The 17,892-nt window shown below is 36.7% G+C and overlaps 1 protein-coding gene across 8 annotated transcripts in view; it reads left to right on the top strand.

The window, feature by feature from the left end:
* Positions 1-17,892, top strand: part of LOC106059263 (cAMP-dependent protein kinase catalytic subunit alpha) — a 95,074-nt gene that overhangs the window by 42,159 nt on the left and 35,023 nt on the right. For 2 of the 8 annotated variants that reach the window (XM_013216837.2, XM_056031313.1), the window contains exon 1: positions 17,012-17,105. The exons of 5 other annotated variants lie outside the window; for them this stretch is intronic. The gene's annotated coding sequence lies outside the window, so the exon portion shown is untranslated. Of the gene's footprint in view, positions 1-17,007; positions 17,106-17,892 lie in introns of those variants that run through there. One more of the 8 variants, XM_056031314.1, reaches the window with a different exon arrangement.

Below are 17,892 nucleotides of genomic sequence, written 5' to 3'. Positions count from 1 at the left end.
CTGGAGACAATGGTAAACGCTTGTTTATGCATATGTAAGAAAGTGATTTAACTTTGGACGAGGGTCAAAGTTTCTTCTGTTTGAGCCGCCCCGTGTTTGCGCGTTGTAACTAGACTATGAGAATGGTACTAACGTGGGTGACTAAAAACGATGAGAACCTCTGCCAAGTACAGTTTAATTTGAATCTACTTTTTTTTTTTAAAGTAGGTTAAAAGCAACTAAAAGACATACTGCTCTAGGGGTGGGGGTGAGTGCGATGGGCTTAAGTGATTTTTAATAGCGTTCGACTGTTCTTTTTTTTTTTACCAGGTTAATGAGGTTTAACGCCGATGTTTTAGACAGGAGAGTATACCTGATGTACAGAGAAAGAGAGAGAGAGAGAGTGAGAGAGAGAAAGAGAGAGAGAGAACTGCTGTTGATTGGCTCACGTTGGTTTAAAAAAGGTTTGACATGGTTGCTGATTTGTATCCACAATGGAGCAGCTATGGTTATAGACTACTCTGTTCTTCTCTCTTAGCAAGTCTATGTCAAAACATTTTAGTGGCTTTTAGGTCATCTATTAATAGCACTATTAGTTGGCTGCCTGGTCGTGTGGCATGCGCGCTGGACTGTCGTTCTGTCTCGATGGTTCAAACCCTGCCTGCTGCCATCCCCCGTCGACCTTCGGGAGGTTTGGACTAGGATAGAGATTATCTTCAACTCTGAAGTAACATCCGAAACTTGTTCAATATTTTCAAACAAAACTAAACAAAAGGGCCGGATTTAATAGATCTTGAGACCTCGTTCCCGATCCACAAGTTTATGTTCTAACTTTGTTTTAGTTGATTACTTACATGTGTAGGAACATTTACGCTTGCACCTAGACTTACACTTAAGTATTTGCATGTACTTACACAAACACACTCACAGTGCTTGTCTTAGTTGTTTTTTTTTTTTTGTGTGTGTTTTTCCAAACATTGCTGACCAGACAATAATCAAACCACGAAAGTAAAAGGTTAAATCTCTAGAAACTAATGCAAAGGATTTTCAATGCGCCTAAAAGAAACTATGTATTTAGACTACAGTAGAAAGTCGTTTATCCAGACGTCGTTTATTCGGAACGTCTTATATTCTTATGGCTGCCTGGTCGTGCGGTTTGCACGCTGGACTGTCGTTCAGATTTATCGATGGTCCATGGTTCAAACCCTGCCCGCTCCCATCACCCGTCGTCGTGCGGGAGGTTTGGACTAGGAAGTAGTTATCTTCAACTCTGAAGGAACATCCGAAACATGTAAAACATTGTTACAAAAACATTTTACAAACAAAACAAACATTCAGAACGACAAATATCCTGACTGCCTTTTTTTCTGTTTTTATATATATATATATATATATTTCTATCTACTTTGCGGTACCTAAGTAGTCTTGCCGATGTGCACGGTAAGATCAGTGATTATTGCTCTCAGTAATGGTAGGCTACTATGTATAACTTTTTTTCCCCTGTAAATTTTACTTGAACTGTATAGTTAGTGTATGTAATCTTCTTTATATTGTTGAAAGAGGCCGTTTCGAATATTCTACACTCGGACGATACGGACACACCCCTATCTCAGTTAATAAGGATAAAGGACTGTAGATTATCCCTAAATTTTGTATTACATGGACTTCATGGTACAGAGGTTGTCAAACTTTTCTTGACTCGGGGGAACTTTTATGTAGTACAACCTTGACCTAAGTAAAAAAAAAAACAAAAAAACGACAAAAATACATAATACATAAAACAAATGTTACAAATGAAAAAAGTAAACAACACATTTTATTGAAGGAGTGTTTAATCTGTTTCATAACTTTTGTTTAAATAAAATAAAATTGCCTACTAATTTGAATGAGGCTGATGAGATAAATGAATGTATTTATGTCCAACTCAATGTTTGTAATTAGATTTTGATTTGATTTTATTGCATACTGGGTACCATGTTGTGCCTTTAGTTTTTAAAGGAACCCTTCCTCTGTTCAGTAAATACAGCAGTGATATTAAAAGTTATGCAAGTTACTGTTTTAAGTTTCTCAAAGAGTTCACATTTCCAGTAAGTTTCATATAGTACACATGAGGTTCATCACTGCCATAAATCCACGTTGTACCAAATAATAAGATGCAAAAGCTAGTCAACCACTTCTGTAACAATAATGCTGAATATGAGAAAATATTATTTTGAAATCTGAAAGTAGGGTCATATGTGTGCATATAATAATTGAAATTTATCGTTAACGGATACTTTAATAACCTTCTCCTGTACAAGCACGAGTTCATCTGTGATTGGGATCTGAGTTTGTCCACGTGCAAAAGTCTTATTAAACAGTAGTGCGTGGCGATTTGATAAGTATTAAAATAATCCAATCCGATAAACTGGCCTTTAGAGTAGAAGTTATTTTAATTAAACAATTCTCATTTTTATGCGGTCGTCTTGTGGACCCCTGGGGGTCCGCGGATCACAGTTTGAGGACTTCTGTCAAAGTACAATTTTATTTTCTTTAGCAGTCAGCCAGGATTATAGTTTTTGATTTATAGTTTAGACAAATGCGCTTAGTTTTGCTATAGCATACAACATAAATAAAAGGTTTCGATAAGTTACGCATTTGACATCTAACAGATTTAAGAGTATTTCATTAGGCTAATCAGAATATTGCACTATTTCGTCTATAATTCTAATCTTGGTTTTATATAAATTACAAAGCTTTTTTTTTTTTGCTGTTGTTGCAATAACAAAAACCTTAATGGGCAACTTGCAGTCTCTCGTAATTTCGTCTCTGTTGATTATCTTCCCCCGAAAACACAAACCAAACACTTTCCTCTCTTTATTTTTTTTAAATGGCACTTTTTTGATGACGACTATATTGACCTAGTTCTGAAAGTCTCAAGATCATTCATGCGCGATGTTTGTGTTCTGGAATTTTACTGCTTGACGTTTCTTACAAAAGGCACTGACGTCATCACTTTTGGTTCTTCTTATTTTGATTAGCGTATTCCTTTATTTACAACGGGAGTGTGAACGCGCGCGCGCGCGTGTGTGTGTAGATGCGAGGATGTTTCAAAAAATAATGTCACACTATTGTGTTTCGAGTCACGTGCTCTTCCTAGTGCATCACGTGGTCCTTCTTGAGCATCACATGATAAATATTGACTTTTGAAGAATTACATTTGTTGTTGTTTTTCTCAAGTGCAACTACCTTAAAATACAGTGGGTATGGGGCTAAATTGTCCTCCATCCGGAGGATCATAACATAATGAAAAAGCTAAACAAAAACAAATATTTCTATCGCACAGGTTTTTATGTCTAGGTCAATCATACCTATAACTACATGACTGATCCAAACTAATTGATATAATTACACTTAATATAAGCTTTTTTTAACTTTTTTTTTAATGTTTATGTTTCTTAGGACAATGGTTAACAAGCAGAGCACAATGGCCAACCACTTTTACTTTGCCCAACTAAAGTCGGGTACACAGTAGAGTCGGGTGGACTCAGGGACGTCCTAACAACCCCGAAATTCGAAATCCCAATCATAGAGAGTGTATGTGTGTGTGTGCGTGTGTGTTTTCATTCCCAGGTGTTCACACAGTATAAGAACGACATTATAAAAATAGCGCATTAATTTCTTCCACTCGCTTGCCAGGTGATTCCTTCTACAAAGTATTTTTAGTCAGTACTCGCCACCCCCAGTGCTTTAGGCTTCTGCTGGGCCCTGCTTGTTTCCTCAACTTGAATATCGTTTAATGTGTTCATAAGCCACCTGAAGTAAATCTTATATCTAGTTTTGTGTGCAGTGCATAAAGTACTCTTAGTACATCTCAAGTAGTCTTACGTCTAGTGTGTAAAACCAAAGTAGTTAGTAGGTTCACACGAGTAATTTAAATTTGCAGATTTACAAATTGAAAGTCGACCTTTTAGCGCAGTAATTAATCAGTACATCTGTTGAATTATAAACCGAGTGTTGATCTTTTAGCGCTGAAAGTAATCATTAAGGCAAATTAAGGTACGGTACACCTTTCAGACCTTGCGATCTATAGGGCAGATGATGTAAAAGGGTGATCTGGTTCTATGGCCGACGTTTAACGAGGGTGTCATTCGTCCAGCACCACGACCAACCGCTTCTCTTTCCCAAACTTATGCCAGGTACCCATTGGAATTGGGTGGAGATTATTACATCTGTAGTATTATAAGCTGAAGGTACATTTTGAGGTGCAGAAAATATTTTGTAAAATTTCAGAGAGGTTTTTTTTTTTTCCAAAATGTGCAAAAGAAAGAGAAAGAGACAGGAAGAGAGGGTTATTACCAGATGTACGAACCGAAACTGAAAGAAAAAGTCAACAATTAGATTTGAAAACCTCTCCACTATGTTGACATTAGAATGTTGCGGCTGTTTTTCGTCGGAAGTTGGTCAGACGCCATTGCAAAACAAAAGAGAAAACGTTATTCCGGAAATCGACTTCTCAGATCTGGAATGCTTTGTTTATTTCTCTGAAAACGAGGTGATGGAGTAGTCTGGGTTTTTTTTTTTAAGTTTTTAATTTTACTTTCCAACTATTTTTTAGGGCTGGCATTGCATGCGCCTATTAGGCTACTTCTTGTATGCAAGATCTGATCTCGTCCTAAAAAATAGGCATGGGTAAAGCTGCCTTTTTTTTTTTCAAAGCTTATATCAACTCACTCTGTCCGTCTGTCTGTCTGGTAAAAAGTTTGTACACGTGATTTCTCCCAAACCCAATATCGGATCAAGCTGAAGTTTTGCACAATTATTTCTTTTACCTGACAACACAAGAATCAATTAAAAATAACCAATTAGTTAATTAACTATTGGTGGAAAAAAATTGTATCCCGAACAGGGGAAAGAAATTGTACTTGACTGAGAACAAGCTAAATTATAAGCTGAATTAGTCCCCTTCATATGTCATCGTCTGAGTCTTAGTGAACACAAACCTGAAAAATAGGACGACACTATAGAAACAATATATAGCTATACAATCTTCTATGTTCATAAGCTGCCCACTAGTAAAGTGGTTACCTCGTTGGTTTGTGTAGCCCGAATCTAGATCTATTATCTATTTACTTAATTACATCGCTGATCCAAACTAATTGATGCAAGTACGTTTAATATTAGCTTTGTGTGTGTGTGTATGTGTATATTGTATGCTTAAAGATTTTTAAGCTGAAACTCTTAGGCATACTTTGTATTTATCTGCTCGCACTAGCAATTAAACGTTTGCATGCTTTTTGTTTTCAGACTGATTCAGACAATTCGACTCAATCTCAGATCTTAGTTAAGAACAAAATTCGTCGTTTAGGTCAATGTGTTTGTCCTAGTATGGGGAATAAGAACTATTGATTTTCGTAGTATTGCTTTTGTTAATACCTTTTTGTTGTATTTATATAACAACTTTCTATTTGTTAGCAGAATTTTTTTTTATTATAGGCTAAATATGTCCCCGTTTACATGTCAAAATAGAAAGATTAAAGGGTAAAGGGAGACAATATCACATCCTGGATGAACCTGGGTGATGTTGGTAATGCGGTGTGGAGGTATCGGATAGCTTGGTGGAAAGAGATGTTCATAAATCTCATCTTTACGTGTTTATCTCTTTTTAGGCCCCCCTTCCGACAAAATTTGAGTCACAGGTGACAAATTATATAGGTCAAAGCTGGCTTGTTCTGTGTAACCGCGTAAAATGACTTATCATTATTATGCATTTAGTAAAATGTTCATATGTGATCGCATAACAGAACTATGCCATTTAATTTTTAGTTTTAGCTAAAGGAGAAAAAAATTAAATGACAATAACATTTAAAAAAAGGAAACTTTCGATTCAATTAACCTTGTACAACTACAAAGAGTTTGTTTGATACGAAAATGAGTGGGTGGCCAGGTGGGTGGATGTCCTCGGACACACGGGAAATGACATGAAGTGCTACTTACTCTGCAAGAAGTTTGTGTAGTTGCTGAGCCAGAGAAGTTGTTTACCCTTCCATTTTTATCTCATCTTATCGCGCTCTTCTGCGCTAGCAGACGATTGTTGACGCGGGTGAAAGCTGTCCTTTACTCATTGTTTCAAGACTTTCTACCAATTACTTTTGATAATAAGCACAAGGATTCTCAAATTCTGGCGTGCAGGGCGAGTGCGGCCATTGAAAGCAGAGTTTAGTTTAAGTCCACAACATGACGTCTTGCAACATATTGTTTTGAGGGAAAGGAAGATTTTCTATACATTTTCAAATTTACTGAAGTCCCGATACACTTGGTAGCTAATAACAAAAAATCTGGACAATAGCTAAAGTGACTGCGTTACATAACCTTAAGACATTAATAAAAAAAAAAAAAAAGAGGCGTTAAAAGAAAAAAAAATGTTGATATGAATCAGACATTCGCTTTGTTACTGATTAAAATGCATGACTAGATTGACCCATGAACACGCGTAGGACGTAATCTTCTGTTTTTTTAAAGTAACGTCTGTATTTTAAGATAAGATTCGCTTTATCACCATTATGTAGGCATATATAGCCACGTACAATGCTGTAATCTATTCCTTAGGATGAATACATGTAGATCCGCTGCAATTATAAAGTAAAGGGCCTGGCACATTCTACATAAACACAGTCTTAGTGTCTAGCTTCTTTTTATCCACATCGGGTTATTTTCAAAGGAAATCAGTGGCGTACCTAGGAATTTACCATTATTTGGGAGACGGGGGAGGGGGGGGGGCTTGACCTCTTTGGGGGCCCCTGCATTTTGAGTAATATTTAATATTTGATGTAAAAAAATTTTCGAACACTCATTTAGCCCCCCCCCCCTCTAGTGGGGCCCCGGGGGATTCTCAAATTCCCTCCCTCCTGTATTGCGCTACGCCACTGAAGTAAATGTTCACTTTTTATAAAATTTTATTTGATACTTTTCTTCAGTCTAGGCGTTTGTTATTTTCTCGAAGTGCAGGCCTACTTGTAACACAAATGTTTTGAAATATGCTTGTATAAATAGTGGGAGCATTAAATGTCCACTCATCTAGGGCTCTATTGACCTTGAAAAATAAGGCATATTTAACAATAATTTACTAATATTGTGACTAAATATCTAACTACTTGGAGTCACCAAATCGTCTGCTTAAAAGTCAGTATCGTTGCATCTTGTCATAGATGATTCATGGAATACTTTTACCGAAAAACATTTTGAGAAAACCTTGATTTACGAACTAATGTCGTACATTTTGAGAAACTTTTATCTTCGGACGAATGTAAGGAAGACAACACCAAACGAGATAACAGAACAATTAATTTTCTATTTATAATTGTCTTCCCGGAATAAATACGGCTATCTTTGGGATAGAACTAATTGTTTAATAACAGTTCTGCCTGCCCGTCTAGAGTATATCGTTTCTTTAACATACCTAAGCAGGTGTGGGCACAGAGTGGAGCACAAATCACGTGATACCTGCAAAAGCGTTTTATCATTTATGCAAATAAAATCGCATGTTGCTAGTGAGTTTACACTGCACTCAGTAATTTTACAGGGCCGGAGTATGACAGGCGAGGTACTACCCCGATCCCTCCAAAAAAAAGGGGACCTCCTCAAATAAGAGAAAAATATATCTGAATTTCGACGGGTCGAAAACCTTAACTTTTTTTTTCTAATATTTTTTTCTTCTAATTTTTACCACTAACACTTAAAATCTTACGTCGTCTGGTTACATTGATTAAGAAGTGTCCCCTTGTAGCATGCTCGTAATATGCAAATACATCTCCGGATTTACGGCACTGCGTCTACCGATGGTCTTACCCTCCACAATCTAAAAAATATACACTTTTTAAAACTGAAATATGAATATTAAATATAAACAAAAATAGATTTAATTTGTAATAATATCTTCTTCGCTATAATATCACATATAATGATATGTATGCTTATTATTCACAAGTTGATATGTATTGAAGCTTTCGAAAAAGTGTAAGGGCTTCCACAAAAATCCTACCCCGATGCCCCTACATACTTAAATCCAGCCCTGATTCTATATCACGTTCATATTGTTGTGTTCTTTTATTATTCTTATTAAACACATACCGTAGTAACTAGATCTAATTAGGTAAATAATAAAAACTGCCTACGATTCCAAAGATGAAAGAAAACCTATAAATTACATATTTTGGAACAAATGTCATAATTACTATTTTGTGTGGTCACCTTAAACAATATTTAATATAGTCAATACTGACCAGTACCATGGCCCACAACATTTACTTACCACTTGTGTTACTTGTAGCATCAGTTCACTACTGTCAGCATCTCTACTCTACATTGAGGCCATTTAGTACCTCATATCCGAGTTGTCATTTCCGGTGAAGAGTTCTGTATATTCAGTTCAAGGAGATGTATCACTTTTTGGTTGAGTTGAAACATGATGCATCACTTTTTGGTCTAGTTCAACTTGAATCATTCACGACATTGAAATGTATCACTTTTTGGTCTAGTTCAACTTGAATCATTCACGACATTGAAATGTATCACTTTTTGGTCTAGTTCAACTTGAAACAATCACAACATTGACATGTATCACTCTTTGGTCTAGTTCAACTTGAAACATTCACAACATTGAAATGTATCACTCTTTGGTCTAGTTCAACTTGAAACATTCACAACATTGAAATGTATCACTTTTTGGTCTAGTTCAAGCTGTTCAACTTGAAACATTCAATAGTGAGCTCAACAACAGGTCTAAAATTATAGTTGGCCTATCACCACCAGAAAAAAGGCAGCAGTATTCAGCGACCGTCTCGAACTGTAGTGACTACGACTAGATTTGTGTTTCTTATCCGTCTGGTAGCTCAGCGGGCACATCCCCTGCCCTGTCGTCTTTTGTTCTTGTCCTAATTCTTTAAACCGTAGAGTCTTTGGCATTGTCTCATTAGGGTCTCTTTCTCTGCTGTCTGGTAGGCCTACTGCAAAATGAGGTCTTTTGATCTCTTTCTGCTTTCTGGTAGGCTTACTGCAAATGAAGTCTTTTTGTCTTTCTCTGCCTAATGCAAGAAGATGTCTTTTGGTCTCTCTCTGCTTTCTGGTAGGCTTACTCCCAAATGATGATTTAAAAAAACACACACATTTGTTTATGTCAGGAGGTCGTCATGGGAATGAAACTCTCTTGCAATTCTACATTATTGTTCAGCGTTCAAAATGTTGCCCTGTTGGGTTGATGACTAACAACTTTCACAAGCCTTTCTTTGTCTCGCATGACATTGTTTATTTGTTTGTTTGCGCCTCGACATGTGTGCAAATGAATTGTCGGTTCGTTGATCAACGCAAGCTAATTAGCTGGATACCAAATTTTGAACAGGTCTTCTAACTAGAGTCAACACGTAGGTCCTATTAACAATGTACTTGATATACATACCCACCCACACATGTTCCTATGCTACGGTGAACTTCGACCTCTTCGGAATTGCATTAACCCTTCACACCGAAACAACAAACGCAGTGAGAATAGAAAACATAAACTGCCTCACTTTTGTAGAGACTATCGTGTCAAGCTAGAAGAACGATTTGTTACGATGCTTATATCAACTCACTCTGTCTGTCTGTCTGTCTTTCTGTATGTCTGTCTGGTAAAAAGTTAGAACATGTTTTTTTCTCCCATGTCCCGTTTCCAGTCTGAGATGAACAATTGAATGAATTAATTGGAGCTAAACGTTATATTGCATATTGTACCGTAGTAAAGCTGGTTAGGTAACAGCTCGAGTGTTCGATCTCAATATTAGCCTTTTTTTTTCTTAATTCTGTCACTGACAAATAAAATATGAATGTTGAGTTAACTACATTATTTGAACAAGGAATTGAATGTTTCAAAATGTTATATTACTTGTTTCAAAACTATTTTGCGAGTTAACCCTTTCAGACCCTGCGATCAATGGGGGCTGATGATGTAAAGCTCATTTATTTCTTTGGGCGACGGTTGACGAGGGCGTCAACGACCAACCGCCTCTACTTCCCCAAATATATTGGAAACCCATTTGAGTTAGGTGGACACAGAGGCGTCTTAAGAATCTCTGAAAAATTGTGTGCGTTCAGCTAATGAAATACGAAATCGAATGAACCTCAGTCACCCATTTTACCATGTGCTTTACCATCTTTTCTATACAACTTACGAACTAATCAAACATGGATATCATGTGACCGTATTTTTTGGTGTTTCATCCATGGTCATCACGTGACCGTTCGTTTTTTTGGTGAATGATTCCCATTTTATTTTGTGAGTGTGTGTTGTATGAACAGTTTTTTGGGAGGGGAAGGGGTACTTCTATCACTACCACATGAGCAGGTGCAATAGTGAGTGGACCTCATTCCCCAATCGTAAACAAACAACATTTTGCCACGTGGTTCTCTATATGTTCCATACAAATTACGCTATCCATAAAGACTCTCACGTGATACGTAATTTTCATTGTTTTATCAATATTATCACGTGGCTAAATGTTGTTTGTTTACGATTGGTGAATGAGGTCCATTGTTTCCGAGTCACTTCAGGTTCCAATAAGAGTGTGATGGATAGAGTTCACTTGTTAAATGCCTTTAATGTATTCACAAAAGTGTAACACTACTGCAGGCTACTAAATGCAGGTTCGCCCTTATCCCTTCTTGCTTCTAACAATGCGATTTAAAACTACAGAACAAGCAGGTTATATGCTATCCAATGTTCATAAGCTCTGTCTTCTACTCTAGAAAATGCAATTTCAGTTTGAGGGCTCTCTGCCAAAATATTACTACTGCAGATTGTGTTTACGCTAGTTACCATAGCAACCGCAGCAGGTTTTTTTTTTTTAAAGGGAAAAAAAAAACGAACGCTAGTAAAATGTTCCATCATGCACTTGCTTCCCGTCTTTTCTTTTTGTTGTAATTTATTTTGGTCTACACTCAACATCCCCACCCTTAGAACGAACGATTTCCCCAAGCTTTACTTCTTCACCAACGAACGAATGCTCAAGTAATCACAGGTCTTAGGATAAAATAGGATTGCCTCCCTTGCCAATGACTACCATATATATTTATTTGTCTTGTATTTTTTTTTTTTAAATTGCAACGGTTCTGACCTGTTATTATTATTTTACTTTTCTCGCCTGCCATTACATTTTAAAACCTTTACATTGTAAACGTGTCCCTTTCTAGTGTATGCGGCAAAGAAATTTAATATATAAATCTTGTATTAGATCACTACTATCATAGTGCAATCGTTTACATGGCACCCTTCATGCGTAGAGGATGCTCAGTGCGCGATGGTCCATCTCTTTTGTGGGACTGTGGGAGGAGGGAGGGGGGATGTCTGGACGAAGCTGACCGTGCTGCCTTTAGTTACTTACTGTAACCATCAAAGTTCAAGGCAAATGATTGTGGGATATGAAATAATGCACTGATATTGAAAAGCTTTTAATATGGCGATATATTGATTTATTCTCGCACTTACCGTGTGCTTATGGTTTGTCGGGAAATGTCCAAGGCAAAAATGTCGAAATTTTAGAATAGACATATAGTGGAGGTAGAATTTTTTTGTTTACTTCACTTACTATTCCGACTTTCCACCTGCGCTCACACCTGTGCTCATCTTATGTCACGGCTCACACATGTCCTTTCACTTGACGAGTAATGAGGTAACAGTTTGCTCCAATTGAAATACAGGTAGATTTTATATGCAATAATCGCCTTACCTTCCATGGTTAACTTTATTTTTTTTTTTTGTAATTTGGTGGGTGAAACGTGTGTTGTTGTGTTTACGTCGCCTACTCCATCTTCCGAACCGAGAAGGTCCTGGGTTCGAATCTTGGTGAAGACTGGGATTTTTAACTTCGGCATCTTTAAGGCAGCTCTGGGTCCACCCATGTCTAATTCCTTACATTAGTTTGGGGAAAGTAAAGGCGGTTGGTCGTTGTGCCACTGAATCAGATCGCAAGGTCTGAAAGGGAAACTTTATTTTTACCTTACATATAGGCCTACTTTATAAAGTATTCTCCTCCTTTACATACAAACACAATTATTGATTGTAGATTCTTATTTTGGCTGCCTTGAACCTGCCTCATTTCCACTACTTGAGCTCTTTTCAGTGAAGGATTATATCTTAAGTACCTCGAGGGTACGGAAATCTCACCGCACCCGACCGCACCCCCTATCATCTCTTATAAACAACTTGATTTCAGTTTCTATCCCCCAAAAAATGTTTAGTTTTAGAATCAACAAATGTGAGAGATTTTAAAATGTTATGTGTGAGACTGATGAAATAACCCTTTGGAAACATACCCATCAATTCATAGTTATGAATCTCGAGACAAAAAAAAATCTTAAAATGCGAAAAAGGCTTTCAAACCTGACCACTTTTCTTAAAAATAAAACATTTCAAGGAATGATTGGTTTGTCTTGAGATTTAAAAGAGTTCTTGGTTCGATTAATTAATTGGACATTTGAAATATCATCTCCTGGTGGGTTAAGACTTCGTTATTGAAGCTCAACATATTTATACTTTAGTTAGGTTATGGCCTACACATAAAAAAAATGAAGCGAATAGCACATAATTTATTAGTAGGCCTAATTATCGCATCCTGAAAGTCATTCTCTTCGGGCAACTCGCATCTGGCTCAAGGAAAACTGGTCGTCCCCACCTCCGTTACGTGGATGTAAAAAAAAAACGGGACCTTAAAACAGTAAACATTGATACTGACCATTGAGAAGACATAACCCTTGACCGCACTAGATGGAGAAGAGACGGTGACCAAGAAAGCTATGGCCAGTGAAAAAAACATGGGCCTCAGCTCTGAAAGAAAAGCGTGCCATACGAAAAATGGCCAGCCAATATACCAACAAAGTGAAAGCCAACTTAACCTGCGATATTTGTGGGCTGCACAGTCACACGAAAAAAGTGTTCGTGATGAGCCATAGTCGCTCTACAAACTGAAAGAGGCCATCAAAAACAACAAATAATTAAATATTATCTTATAAAATAAAGAGATTACTTCAAAAAAAAGAAGATAAACATAAATCGTAATATTCCGCTTTTCCAGATTTCACGACATAGTAGCCAACTGTTGATTGATTTATTTTGAAGCCCTGTTTGAGACCATTCGTTATATAAAGCCTCAACACTGACCGGCAATGTCACAACTGTGGGCAGCTCGTTGCCACGTGTTACACCCCTCTCCGCCACTTTTCTATTTCCTTTTCATCAGCCATTCACGTCAAGAATCCTTTTTTTTTTTATTATACCTCACAACTTGTTATTTACTAGCCCAGCTTACGGGTGCAGAGGGTTAACCAAACCTGACGAGTCACATCGTTGCGTGGATGCGCAGAAAACGTTTCTAGAAATTGCACTTGGCGTCCTTCAACATTTCCGGCATCACATACTCAGAAACTCTGGCTGCCATAATATATACAACTTAAGCAACACACGCGCGCGCACACCAACACATAATTTTAAAATATCCCTGATAAACGAACCATGGCCTGATTGTGAATGTTTATATATATAAATACATATATATATATATATATATATATATATATATATATATATATATATATATATATATATATATATATATATTCTTTTTCTGTAGGCTACCTACAATAAAATGTAGATTTATTGAAAAAAAAAGTATTTCTTTTTGCCATTGCTGATTGAGAATGCTGAGCGTAACAAGTAATTAAACCAAGTTCAAAAATATTATGATTCTATTACTCCTAAATCTACGTGCTTAATATGTTGGTGGGGGCGGGAGGGTTCTGATAACTAGTCCGATATTTCAGATGAACTACAAGTTGTTTTGTTTCCAGATCAGGCAGCATTGACAACTCTACACTCAGTTTTTCTTCAATAAAGGTGTTTTGGGGCCAGTGTCTTTTCGATAAAGTTATTGGGAAGCATGGTCGAGAGGCTAAGTACGCTTGAACCTGGCTTGGCTTAGCTACCTATGAAGGTCGAGATTCGACACCCGCCTCCAGCAGAGTATTTCTACTGAGCGCCTAAAGGCAGCATGGAAAACCACCTCCCAGATACCCCCTCCCCCTACTGGTGCACAAATGCGATTGGATCATAGCGCTCTGAGCATGCTATAAGCATGAAAGTAGCGCTTTATAAAAGCTATTATTATAAAGTGGCCCTATACAGCGTTTACAAGGTCGGCATTCTCTGATGACACTCCAAAAGGCTGTGTTTCGCTAGTTCCAATTTTGAACTTTCAGACCATCTGTTGTCTTATTGTAATGTCCACACTTCATATACTAAAGATTATTCGTTGATTGTTTCGGGATAGAATTTTTAACAACTTTTAACTCGTGCTTTACCTGTTATATAACCAGTGGCGTAGCTAGGGTTTTTGATGCCCTGTGCTTCAGTTCCTCATGATGCCTTCCAAAAAAAAAGTTTTAAAACAGCGAAAAGTTTCTGATTTTGAATAACGTGTATTCATTATTTACGCTTTGCTATTAAAAAAAAAAGATAATACAAGTGAATTCACGTGCTTTCTTGCAGGCAAACTATCGATAATTTTATTGAAATCATTTTTGTTCTACTAGGCCTTGTTAAATATACGAAATTGCCAAATTAGCGAGTCGTAAATTCGTAATCGTTGATTGTAAATATTTCTTCATCAGAGTAAGTTTAGAAAAACTTCGCTTGCTTGCCACACTTACACAATGCTAATCAAGATGGCAATATTCGGGGATTGACATATTTAAAAAAATAAAACACTTAATATCAATTAGATTCTTGTTTTGAAAGTTCAGAGAAACTGCGACAATTAGCCTACCTGAAGCCCCCAGACGAAATTCGTTTTAGACTATTTCGCTGAGAGAACCATCGAAGGATTCAATAAAGGCGACTAAAATTCATATTTATCATGATGTTGTTCTTATAGGGTTTTTATTTCATGAACAATATGTTCTAAGTAGGTATCTTTCTTGTGTGTTGATAGAAAATCTATATCTTTTTTGCGCCTGACATTTTTTTCTTTGTGAGGTTCTGCATGACAATGTACCATACAATTTTGATCTAGATTTTAGATGTTAGGTGTGCTTTGGAAAATAATCGAGAAATATTAGCTTTTTAAAATTTCTGTAAGATTTTGTGTTTGTTTTCATGAGGACTTTTATTCGTATTTACTTTGTTGGGACATGTACTTATTCGGTCTCTCAGGAATGGATCGTACTTAGAAAGCAATTCCACTCCAGGATATTTCTTTCATTTTGTGCTGCCAATTCTTCTTCAACTCATTCGCGATGCCCACGGAGTGCCAGATTCTGCTTTAAGAGAAAACACATGATGTCCAAGATTCTCTACAGATAATCTCTCCACGTTTTCCCCTCTTGTTTATTTAAATCTTGAGTCTTGCTGTCACAGACAAACTTCAAGTTCCCTTCAAGCAAAAAGTGTGTGAATGAGAGGCTAAAACCGCTTGGTTACGGCCTAGCCACCTTACAAGAGGGATTGAGCTCGAATCCCGACTCTAGCAGGGTTGTGTTTGCGGAGCAGTTGGAAAACCCTCTCCCATATACTCCCTCCTCCCACTGGTCCACAAAAGAGATTTGACTATTACTTGTTAGAATTAAGATGAAATAAACAACATTATAAACGTGTGTATGACCAGTGCATTGAACAATGACGTAACATTATGTAAGGCTTTAAAAAAAGTTTAAAAGTTGCCTTCAGAGATTTAAATAAATTTAGTAAAATTTTATTCAAGATTTTCTACGCTTACATTTAGTTTAATCTAAGAAAGTATGTAGGACATAACAAATTACAAAAACAAATAAATGTATTTGTTTTTATTTATGTTATTAAAATGTGTAGTTCTACTGGGAAAGCTTTTTCCTCAGTTTGATGCCCCACCACTTGATGCCCCGTGCGGCTCGCCCCACACGCACATTGCTAGCTACGCCACTGTATATAATGAATCCAAATCGGTGAAAAAAAAAAGCATTTGTTCTATAGGATTTCAGACTTACAAATTTAATGCTTTCTCTTCAAGAAATGTTTAGTAAACATTTAGTAAACATTTTAAGTCTCTCACTCTTCCACCTCAACTGTCGACACAAGTCAAAAGAATTTCATTTGTTCAAAAGAGTTTCAAATCGAGTCTATAGGTTGATCTGTCTTGTCATTGCGCACCTACTCTTTTTTCTCAGCCACTATCTAACAGTTCCCACCCTTTTGACATTACTCTCTACATGTTCTTACATCCTCACTCCATCCTGTTCTTTTTTCCGGCACCCTATTCCTGTAGGCTACGTCTGTAGGTCTCGTCTGCTGAACTTAACCCGTAGACATGTTTATTGTATTCACACGGGCTGTGGTAGTGAGAGGGCTCAGAGATGGTGCAATCCAAGTCAGCAACGAGTAACGAAACACTGAAGCCGGGGCTAGATGTAGATCTTGTCCTTAGCGCACGCTTACCTGGGGGCATAGCCCCCCCCCCCCCACACCCGAAAAAAAAATCCTTATTAAATGTACATGACAATTTTAAAATCTAGTTTCACTGATATTAGACTTTTAAGTCTATCTCATATTAGATAATTTTTTTTCAATTTAATAACGTAGTAGCCTATAAAGGCTTAGACTTAGAGTTAAGAGATTTGACTTGTTAATTTGGGTTAAGCCTAAATTGGAAATAAAAACTTAATTCATGGTAAGAAATAGTAAGAATACTAGATCTAGCCTATACATAGAATTTTTGTTTGTACACCAGTTTTGACATTACTTTTTTTTATTAGGGCTAGAATCTAAATCTATATAATATACTTAATATAGGCCTAAATATAAATCTATTCTAGTCTGTCCCGATTTGAGCAGCTACTGAAGCTGAACGAATATCCTTGACCTTTTCTTCTGGCCTGTGTCAGGTCTACCTGTGCTGTGTACTAGGAATGGGAGGGGTTAAAAAAAAAAGGTTTCCTTAACGTCTCTCCTGTTTTCTCTTCGTTCGTTCATTCTTCTACCCCCTCCGCAATTCTTTCATTTTTGAAGTCCTACGCATTAGCGCCTTACAAGATGGCTGGCGGAAGTTATGTTAAATAAGGGGGAACAAAAGTTTATACAACTTTATCGCTAAGTTTGTGGGCTTTTCGTTTACAAAAGTTTTGTTTAATTAAAAAGTGATTTACATGTGTAACTTTGTGTAGTTTGTGTGAAGTGTATCAGATTATATTGTCGATTCAGTCGTATTTAGAGATCTAAATGGCCTAAACAAGTAGATCTAGACAATCTAGATCTAGATTTAGATTTATAAGACTAAGACTCTTACTAGATCTAGAGTCTCAGTGACACTCAGTCTAGTCTAGTCTTGAAGTTTGTCTAAGTCTTACTGTCATAAACTTTGAGTTTGATAAACGATAAAGAATAAAGTGACACTAGAGTCTCTAGAGTCTAGAGTAAGAGTAGATTTACTATCATCTAGAATAATCTAGATTAGATCTAGAATCAAGTAAGAGTGTTACAGTGATTACTTACAGTGTAATGAGTATCATTCACATTCACAGTGATGATGAGTGATTCACTAGAATTCTAGAGTCTAGATCTAGTCTGCTAGATCCATGACCATATTGAGTCATTGACTATATTTGACTACAGAATTAGAATCTTCAATCTACAATTATAGGCTAAACATCTAGATCTACTTACTACTAAATCTAAAATCTATACCTGTATATATTACTCAATTAGAAATACTATCTTAGTAGGCCCTATCAGTAGTATCAGAGTCAGACCTATCTAGCAGTCAAGTCAATAGTAGGCTAATTTAGATAGATCTAGTAGATATATTCTATATAGGTAGGCCTATTCTAGCCAATAGGCAATAGATCTAAATCTAGAATTCTATAGAATTCTAAACCTACTCT

Source organism: Biomphalaria glabrata, chromosome 5, assembly GCF_947242115.1.
Source record: "Biomphalaria glabrata chromosome 5, xgBioGlab47.1, whole genome shotgun sequence".
Lineage (NCBI taxonomy): Eukaryota > Metazoa > Mollusca > Gastropoda > Planorbidae > Biomphalaria > Biomphalaria glabrata.
Note: the sequence above shows the minus strand (reverse complement) of the source record. Positions and strands in the feature narration are given on the sequence as shown.